General features: G+C 46.5%; 1 protein-coding gene across 1 annotated transcript in view; it reads left to right on the plus strand.

Moving 5' to 3' along the window:
• Nucleotides 1-871: 871 nt before the first annotated feature.
• GPR45 (G protein-coupled receptor 45) overlaps nucleotides 872-10099 on the plus strand; it is a 26151-nt gene continuing 16923 nt past the window's right edge. The window contains 2 exon segments of the mRNA XM_025210524.1: nucleotides 872-1010; nucleotides 1282-1446. The gene's annotated coding sequence lies outside the window, so the exon portion shown is untranslated.

Genomic DNA, 10099 nt, shown 5'->3' on the forward strand with positions numbered 1-10099 from the left:
GGTGCCCAAGGGGCAGGCGCGGTGCTGGGGGATGGCTCAGAAGCACCTCCAGGCACTTCCCTGCCTCCGGAACAGGGAGTTTCCTGGAGATCCTTCCCAGGGCCCCGCCTGAGTTGCTTTTTTGTCCCCTCTGCTCTTTCTGCCGCCCCCCACTTCATCTCCCCCGTGTTGAAAGGGAAGGCAGACAGGAGCGGGTGCCAGTGTCCCCACGCTGCAGTTGTGCCCTCCTCTGCTTCCCAGTGTGCCTCCAGGGCACCAGTCCCCGGGAGATGCCCCGGGGGAGTTCTGGGGGCATCCTCACCTCATCCGGTGCCAGCTTCTCTGGGCATTGAACTGGCCGTTGTCCAAGCAGCCTGCTTCTTAAATCACCGCTGCATGCTGTTGTCCTGACTCGCAAGCTCAGTGGCGCAAATCGGGACCGAGCGTCTAAAGCGGCGGTTCTCAACCTTGTTTAGACTCGAGGCAGACTCGACGCCCCTCGTTAGACTCCAGGCCGCCCTCGGAAAATGCCAGCTCTCAGCTTTCGCTAGTCTTCACCACAGAAAAATAATTCTCTTGCAAAGAACTTGGAAAGATCAGAGCAGGGCAGGATGGTTTGGACAGTACAGATTCCTGTTTGAAAACTCCTGGGTCTTGCCATGTGAGTCGTGCTGGCACACCTACCAGTGCCAGTGTAACGTGACACCCTGTGGCACCCTGAGAAGGATCTCAGGGCACCCCAGGGTGCCGCAAAACCCTGGTTGAGAATCACTGTTTTTTAAAATGTATGTAAGTGCCCTGAGAAGTATCTCCAGGCTTTTGAAAAATCCTACAAGAATGTGCTTGTACCTTTAGGCACCTTAATACCCATAGAAATCTGGCCCTGAAATGCTAGCCAGTGAGTAGTTCCTCTAACCCCTTTTTTAGGATATAACTCCATTTGTCTATATACAGCCAGATTCGGCTACTCCTACACAGCCAGAGCAGCACCAGGAGCCAGTTTTACTCTGTTACTAAGAAGACTACCCAGAGTAAGACACTGCTTAGCTGCTTAGGGTGAATAAGGATTACAGGACCTGGTTCTTAGGCTCTATAAAATACTATACACTGCTGGTCAGATGGCAGAATCTCTTGCATGTTTGTAGCAAAGGGCCTTGGGTGTCCAGTGTCAGCTGTTGTTATGTGAGCAGTAGGGGAGCTGTCAGTCTGCAATCACAGCGGTGTGACCAGCATTTAAACAGTTTACTAGTGGTTGCAGTGCTGCAAGTCTGAATTCTAATCCCTTCTGTTTCTCTTAAACAGGAATGTGGGAAAGGAGACATGGAGAAGTGGATTGCTTTGGCCCCTAGATGAATACAGCCCCACAGACTGGGCCTTGATGTGTAAGTTGATAGCAGCAACAGCACCAGCTTCTGAATAAAAAGGGCTGGAGAAAAGAGAAAGGAAGAAAATACTGCTGAAAATCAGGTAAGGAAAGAGCTTTTTGTGCTGTCCTGTCATAATATAAAGTATGAGTTCAGCATTTCTCTGCTACTGAAGTTAGTAAGTACAGGTCCTAGGGAAAGTAACTAACAAGCCACAAACAGATCTTGAACCTGTGTGAAATGGGGGATACTATGGTGTAGCTATACAACATGAAGTTCACATATGGCACACTAGGGAAATAATGGTGGCTTGGTGAGTTGGGACAAACTAGGCAGCAGCTCAGTGGGAAAATATAAATTTTAAGTGGCCCTCTATAGAGTTCAAATTCTGCAGCCCTGTGCTATGTGCTTCGTCTATAGCACAAAGCAAAATGAATAGTCCAGGAACTCCTGAGTTCTAGTCTTGACTTGCTTTTATCTAAAACTGTTAGATTATCCATCTCTAAAGTAACACCCCAAAACTAAGCAATTAACCAAATTCCTAATCCCTCAAGCGCAGGAAATGCAGTGCCCTAATTTACTGAAATTAGGACTTCTTCCCCATTCTGTGTCTTTCCCCAAAACAATCTGCTAGCCAGCCACATGTTGATAAGTAATGGTAGCAACATGGTAGTGTTTTTGATGAACATGAGAGGTCAGACCTAGTCATACATTTATATTTGGCACATCTCACTGCCTAGAGCTGCTGTGCTTAGGTATTCATTCCTCAGTACCAAAATTAAAGAAAGAATGGTTTCCATTGACACATGCATACTAGACGCATCTGTGTGTTTCCTATGCAGAACCAGGTGAGCTCTGCTTTGAGGTCTTGTTGAATCAGAGCAAGGACCATGGGATAGCTGCAGATGGTTGTAGAGTTCATTTAGTCTGAGTGCTTCATTGCTAAGACCATTGAATTTCAGTCTTGTCTCTTTCTGGGCTGTGTAGCTGTCTGTGTAGCTGTCTGTGACAATAGGGGATCTCATGGATGTATGGGAGGAAAGTGATAAGAGAATAACTGTCATGTTACTACAAATAGCCTGTGAGCAGGAGATAGAGGGAGTTCTTAAGACTAACTGTGCCATATCCATGACAAGAGTTTAGCCTTTACAGCTAAAGATCTTCAGAGTTCTATCTATAGCCAGCCCTAGAATTAGATGCAGGTAATAGTCTTGGATCTGAGTGTATTTAAGAACCCTAGAGACGGTGGGGCCTTGACTTGCCCTTGTTTCACTGCTTTACCTGTGGCAGTTAGGGTGTTCTCAGTGTTTTGGACCAAAATGGCTTTTAGTTTTGCTACATAGCCATTTGTGTGGTTTTAGGAATAGTTTAGACAAGCACTTTTATAGGATGGTTTGGACTGGAATATTCCTGCACTGAACAAGTGAGTTGGACTCAATGTCCTCCTGAGATCCCTTTCAGACCTTCTTTTCTATTATTCTATATTTCTAGTAACCCAGCTCCACACCATCCATTTTTACTACTGCATCTTGAAGTGGGAGTATAATCTCCACAGTTGTAGCGCTTTGGCATAGTTTTAGTTTTAAATCATTCAGTGTATGCCCCCATAATAATGTTTTACTATATTTACACACTTTTATTGTTAGCTAAAACCATACAAACACCCATGTTTTTCCCTTGTAACTTTTGATTTCATACATATATGTGTGTGTGTGTGTGCATAAAATTGATATAGATGTATGATACAGAGCTACATTTTTAATTAAGTACCAGGGGGTCAATAAATTGCAGGGTTATATTTTCCCCATGTGCATGCAGCCCTACATACATCTTCCTAATATTATGGCTAGTCATCTATTGTTTCTCAGAATAGCTATTCTAAAGGATTTCAGCTAGGAAAACATTATTTACAGGCTCAAAATACACAACAGACAAAGAAATGTCAGAACTGTACTTTTTGCCTGTTTACTTTCTTATGCATTAAGTGACCCCTATCTTGTAGCTGATAAGGGTCGTTTAATGCATAAGCAAGCATACTGTATGTAAGTGTTTGAAGTTTGGAAAAATGGCAATATCAGATTTTTCTTCTGCTATTTCCTATCTCCTTTTTGTGGTGGCTTCTAGTGTAAGAACTCCAGGTTTATCCTTTAGATTGTTCCAGAAACTCGGGGTTTGTAGATGAGCCAGTCACTCGTTCCCAGTCAAGGACATAGTTGATTTATACAATATTGAAAAGTTTTCAGAAACCAATGACCCATGACAATATAGTTAAAATACAGCAGGAGAAATATCTCTGGAAATTGGTTGTCTCCTTTGCCTGAACATGTTCTACATAGTTACTCCATAGTGATGAGCAGGAAATAAACATGCTCTAACTACTGTGATTTCTTTATTTGTAAAGTGCAAACCCATAGAATCTGCAAATCCATAAAAGTGCAAATTCATGCAAATCCCTTGGCATTGTAACCTGGTGAAGGTGCTTAGTAGGAATTATAAAATCATTTTTCTGAGTCCAAGAGAACTAAGAATAGTTAGGAACATACAAAGCAGGAGATATCTCTGCTACTTTTTGTCCATTTTATACCACCTTTTACAACCGTGACTCCCAAAATGGTTGAAACCTTTCCTTATTTGCTGCTTCTAAATTTCCTTCTCCTGACAGAGTAATATATTGTTCCTACCTTATGCAGAGCAATATTTCTAAATGTTAAACAAGACTCTGACAAGGTGATATGAGGAGCCAGTAAATAACTATGTGAATCAGTGAGAAATGGGAGTCCACGGCTGTTACCTGGTGTGAATATGACAGGATAAAACTGAATGTCAATGTTGTTAGGTAAAGGGTAAAGCTCAGCAACTGTTTTATAGTGAACTTGGTGTTTCTTAGCATTCTGGTTCAAGTATGTGCTTCATTGTGGAATCTCAATCATGAAATGACAGAGATAGCTAATGTTCATTCTTGAGTCAAGTTGTTTAGGGAGCTGATGGGTATGTGGAGCAGACAGTGCCATAACTCTACTTCCACTTCATCCATGCACAACCAGGTTATGACACTTGAGCTGCTATGGAGAGGACACTGTGATCTATGCCAGACATAGAGCTGGTGGTGATTGCTCCCCAGTGCTGACCAAGATAGGGACTAGGGTCCAGAGTTGCTGCTTGGACATGGTTTGGACTTGGTTTCCATCTTGCCCTGCTGCGGTTCTAGGCTGTGATTCTTGAGGGAACAATGCTGTGTACCTCACTTCATTTAGGTCTTATGGGGCAACCCTGCTTTCAGCCTGACAGTCCCCCCTTTTCCTCCCTCCATCCAAGTTCTTGTGTATTAGTACTCATCTGTAGTTTACTGGAACAGGGTGCCAATCACAAAATGTCCTGGAGGCTGTATTTAACACAGATGGCTCTTATCACTGAGTATATGTAAGTACCTCCATTGAATGCCCTCTCTTGTCTAATATTTAACAACGTACATTGAGTTTAATGACTAATGTTTCATTATAACAGGAAGCTTTTAGTACCAAAAGGTTAAGTGGTTCATTTCAATATTGCCAATGTATCTTTGCCATGCCAATTTTTTTTAAGTTAATTTGCCATTGTTGTGACTAAGTCTGATAGGGAGTGGGTAAAAGTAATGACAAATGTTTTAACTCTATTTTTATGATGTTGTACTGGCATTTAGCAAGCTGAATTTTTTTCTGTTTTGTTGAATAAGGGTCCATGCTGATCAGATTCAACCTAAGCATAAACCAAGTTTGGCAATAGGAGGAATTACAGGTTGGTCATATATGGGACATTTCATCCTGAAAACATTAACAGACTGGGAGGAGGGGCTTTCATGACATTCAGATGGCTATATATGTTCCTTTTGAGCACCTCCAGGCAAGTGTGGTCATGCGGTGTGCAAACACAATTGCAGCACCACATACCGCACATCCAGTGTTCTCCATGCTGCAAGGGTGCACTGTCCGTGCCTACGCTACTCCATTTTTTTTCCTGTGGGTTTTTTTGACCCCGGGATATCCAGGGGTCAAAAAAAAAATGGAAAAAAACCCAAAGCAGTATATGCTTGGGCAGCATACGCTGCTGAAAAGCAGAGCTGGGCTGCCCGGAGGTGCACTGTGGCTGCCGGCCAGGCTCTGTGCAGTTGGATCACCACGGCTGCAGCCCTGGGAGGCCCCCAGAACTCCAGGTAAGGTTACTGGGGCCAACACAGTACTGGCCCCAGCCTCCCCTTCTGCCCCTGGGGTAACTTGCTGCATGCCAAAGCGTGCGTGGCACAGGCATTCCCCAGGGACAAGTAGCTGGGGCTCAAGGTGTGCTGCTAGCTGTGCCCAGAAAACCAAATGTCCATGCACGTCTGGACACACCCCTTGGGTGCATCCAGATGAGTGCAGTTGTGTGGTATGTGGTGCTGCAAACATATTTGTAGCACCACATACCGCACAGTCCAGTGTTCTCCACGCTGCAAGGGTGCAGTGCCTGTGTGCGCGCTGCACTGGTTTTCTTTTCTGGATATCTAGGGAACAAAAAAAATCACGGGAAAATAAAAACAGTGCAGTGCATGCTGGGGCAGTGTGTGCTGCTGAAAAGCAGAGCCAGGCCACTTGGAGCTGTGCTGCAGCTGCTGGCCAGGCTCTGCATGGCAAAATCACCGCAGCTGCAGCCCCCAGAAAGGCTGCTGGTGCCAGCACAGTGCTGCCCCCAGCCTCCCCTACCCCATCCTGGGCAACTTACCATGTGCCAAAGCACGCGTGACACAGGTGTTCCTCAGGGACAAGTAGCTGCAGCACAAGGTGTGGCACTGCTACTTGTCCCCTGGGAGCCAAACATCCACCCAAGTCTGGACACATCCTTTGGGTTCCTGGCTGCATGAATACTGCAGCTGCGCACATACATTTATCGGTGACATTATTATCCAAAAAAGGCCAACTTCCAATAATTTCATAGATTTCATAGGCATCAGGGCTGGAAGGGACCTCAGAAGATCATCGAGTCCAGCCCCCCGCCCAAAGGGCAGGAAGGCAGCTGGGGTCATAGGATCCCAGCAAGATAAGCATCCAGTTTCATCTTGAAGGTGTTCAATGAAGGCGCTTGAACCACCTCCGGTGGCAGGCTGTTCCAGACCTTGGGGGCTCGGACAGTAAAGAAGTTCTTCCTTATGTCCAGCCTGAAACGATCTTGAAGTAGTTTGTGACCATTTGACCTCGTCATCCCTTGGGGCGCTCTGGTGAACAAACGTTCCCCCAGATGCTGGTGGTCACCCCTGATAAACTTGTAGGTGGCCATCAGATCACCCCTGAGCCTGCGCTTTTCCAGGCTAAAGAGCCCCAGGGCTCTCAGCCTGTCATCGTAGGGTCTGCTTCCCTGACCTCTGATCATGCGCGTGGCTCTTCTCTGGACTCTCTCAAGCTTCTCCACATCCTTTTTGAATTGTGGAGCCCAAAACTGGACACAGTACTCCAGCTGCGGCCTCACTAAGGCCGAGTACAGGGGGAGAATGACGTCCCGGGATTTGCTTGAGAAGCATCTATGGATGCAAGACAGCGTTTTGGACGCTTTACTAGCCGCCGCATCGCATTGCAGGCTCATGTTCATCTTGTGGTCAATGATGACCCCCAAGTCTCTTTCTTCCATAGTGCTAGCCAACATAGCACTGCCGAGCCTATAAGGATGCTGCGGGTTTTTTTTCCCAAGGTGGAGAACCTTGCATTTATCGGCGTTGAACACCATCAGATTCTCGTCCGCCCACTTGCTGAGCCTGTCCAGGTCAGCCTGGATAACCTGCCTGTCTTCTGGTGTGGATGCTTTGCCCCAAAGTTTGGTGTCATCGGCGAACTTGGCCAGTTCTGATCGCTTCTGACTCCAGTGTCCACATCATTAATGAAGATGTTGAACAGTATGGGTCCAAGGACAGAGCCTTGGGGGACCCCACTGGTCACAGGACACCACGATGAGTGACTTCCATCGATTACTACCCTCTGGGTCCGACCCCGGAGCCAATTTTCCAGCCAGTGGATCGTGGAGGACCCAAGGCGACAATTGGCCAGTTTCTCCAAGAGGCGATCATGGGACACCAGATCGAAGGCTTTTTTGAAGTCAAGATATATGACATCAATCTCTTCTCCCTTGTCCAGGTGATAGGTCACCTGGTCGTAGAAGGAAATGAGATTGGTCAAGCAAGACCTACCCGCAACAAACCCGTGCTGGCTATCCCTTAAGATGTTGGCGTCGGCCAGTCCATTAAGGATGGCCTCTTTAATAAACTTTTCTAAGATCTTCCCCGGGATAGAAGTCAGGCTGATGGGCCTATAGTTAGCCGGATCCACTTTCCTCCCTTTCTTGAAGATAGGCACCACATTGGCCTTCTTCCAGTCTTCGGGCACTACACCAGAGCGCCAAGAGTTTTCAAAGATCCGTGCTAGAGGCTGGGCTATGATGCTCGCCAGCTCCTTGAGTACCCTGGGGTGAAGATTGTCAGGGCCGGCTGACTTGAAGGTATCCAGCTTCTCAAGATGTTCCTTCAGAAAGTCAGCATTAATGGAGGGCAGGGGATCACCCTCAGCCGGACTTCCCGGCCCTGTAGCGGGCATGGGCGTCCCATGGGACTGATGAAAGACTGACGCAAAGTACCTATTTAATAGGTTGGCTTTTTCCTGGGCGTCCGTTGTCAGTTGCCCCATCTGGTTCAGCGGGGGTCCAATGTTGCCCCTGCTTTTCCTCCGGCTCCCCACATATCTGAAAAAGGACTTCTTATTGTCCTTGATGCTCAAAGCTAGCTGGAGTTCAGTTGCAGCCTTGGCTTTCCTGGTCTGCTCCCTACAGGACCGGACCAGTGAGGAATAATTCTCCTTGGAGGTGACTGCCATCCTCCACCCTTTGTAGGCCTTTCTTTTTAGCCTCAGGAGATCTGCTAGGTCCCTGGAGAGCCAGGGGGGCTGCTGTGCCCTCTTGCTGCCTTTCCTCCGAGATGGAACAGACTTAGTTTGTGCATTGAGGATCGCTCCCTTGAGGAGCAACCACTCCTCTTGAACTCCCCTCTCCCTGTGGTCACGGTCCCTTAGGGCCTCACTGACAAGCCTCCTGAGCTTGTCAAAGTCGGCTTTCCTGAAGTCAAGGAGTTGCGCATTGCTGACCGACTTGCCAGCTTTTCGGCGGATGGTGAAGGTGATCAGCTCGTGGTCGCTGTCACCCAGCTTCCCATCGATCACTAGGTCGCCGACTAGGTCATCCCCAGTAGCCAGTACCAGGTCGAGCAGTGCTTTGCCTCTCGTTGGCCCATAGACTTCTTGAGTCAGGTAGAGGTCATCCACGCACGAGAGGAAGCTCTGCGACCGCTCAGATTTTGCTGAGCGATCCTCCCATGAGATGTCTGGGTAATTGAAGTCACCCATGACAACCATAGTCCTGGAGCAAGCTGCCTCAGCCAGTTTCTGGGCAAACTCCTGGTCAAGCTCAGGACTTTGGGTGGGAGGTCTGTAATAGACTCCCACCATTGTGTCCCCTGTGCCGTGTTCCCCACGGATTTTAACCCAGAGGGTCTCCAGCCTTAATATTATTAATATTAATAATATTAATTTTCCTGTTATCAGTGCGAATCCAATATGCGACTCACATATCAGTGCACCTCTAAAAAAAGAAAAAATACAAAGCTTTTTGTTATTTTCATTATGATAGGGTTGACACATCCTTTTTCAAGAGATATAAGGAGATCATTCCAAAACAAAATTGATTTCACTTTGAGAACACAATGGAAAAGTATTGGAACTTGTTTAAAACATGAAAGGAAAAAAGCATTGTGGATACTCTGTTAAGCTAAAATCTTAGGATAGCAAAAACTACCAGAAACATTCATGGAGCACCTTGCTGGAATGTCGAATCCATCACAATATTATAGACACATGAGAACATCTAGACTATTACTGTAAGATTCTGAAGCCAAGTGGTCCCAAAATTGCTCCCAAAAACCCAAAATAGTATATACTCAAGACGTGTGGTTCATTTTTTTCCTTGCAACAAACCAAATTTAAAAAATGCAGTAAACTATTAGAATAATATCCTGTCTTTTATAGCACTATTCTTCCAAAGATCTCGAAGCTTAGGGTAAAAATAAGAAACAATTCAAAAACTAAGTTAATGTGCCACTGTTGTGAACAAGTCTGGCAGGCAGCAGGTAAAAATAATGGTAGGAAATGGGATCTTGGTTTCTATGACATTTAACTGGCATTTTTTTATCCGCTATAATTTCTATGCTAAGTCTTCTGCTCATATGCTTCTATCTCCTTTAGCATCAAAGGATGCATCCAGACAAGTGAGCATGTGCCTGTTGCAGCATCTCAAAGCAGTTTGAGACAATGCAGGAGGCAGGCTGGGAACAAAAAAATGTTCCCCGCACTGCATATTTGCAGCGCGGACTCTTATTTTAATACCAGGAAATCCCGGTATAAAAAACAACACACTGAAAAAAAGTGGCACAATGGCTCCTGGATAATGCCTGGAGACTGAGTTTCTGGGGTTTCTGGAGTTTTTCCCCCTGACATCCACACATTGCCCCTGCACCCGATCCTCCAGAGACATAATCTGGCACCTGGCCAGAATGTCTGTATGGCTGCCCTGTCCCCTGCTGTTCCAGCATGCTCCTTCAGCATGCTGGGGCAAATAGGAACAGGACATGGCCGCAGCAGTGACCTGGACCCAGGCCCGTCCCCGATAAATAGGGACGTGGGGGTAGGGGGGACTGAGGAGGGTTGTGGGGGTGG

The sequence above is a fragment of the Alligator sinensis genome, unplaced genomic scaffold (genome assembly GCF_000455745.1).
Source record: "Alligator sinensis unplaced genomic scaffold, ASM45574v1 scaffold335_1, whole genome shotgun sequence".
NCBI classification, from domain to species: Eukaryota; Metazoa; Chordata; order Crocodylia; family Alligatoridae; genus Alligator; species Alligator sinensis.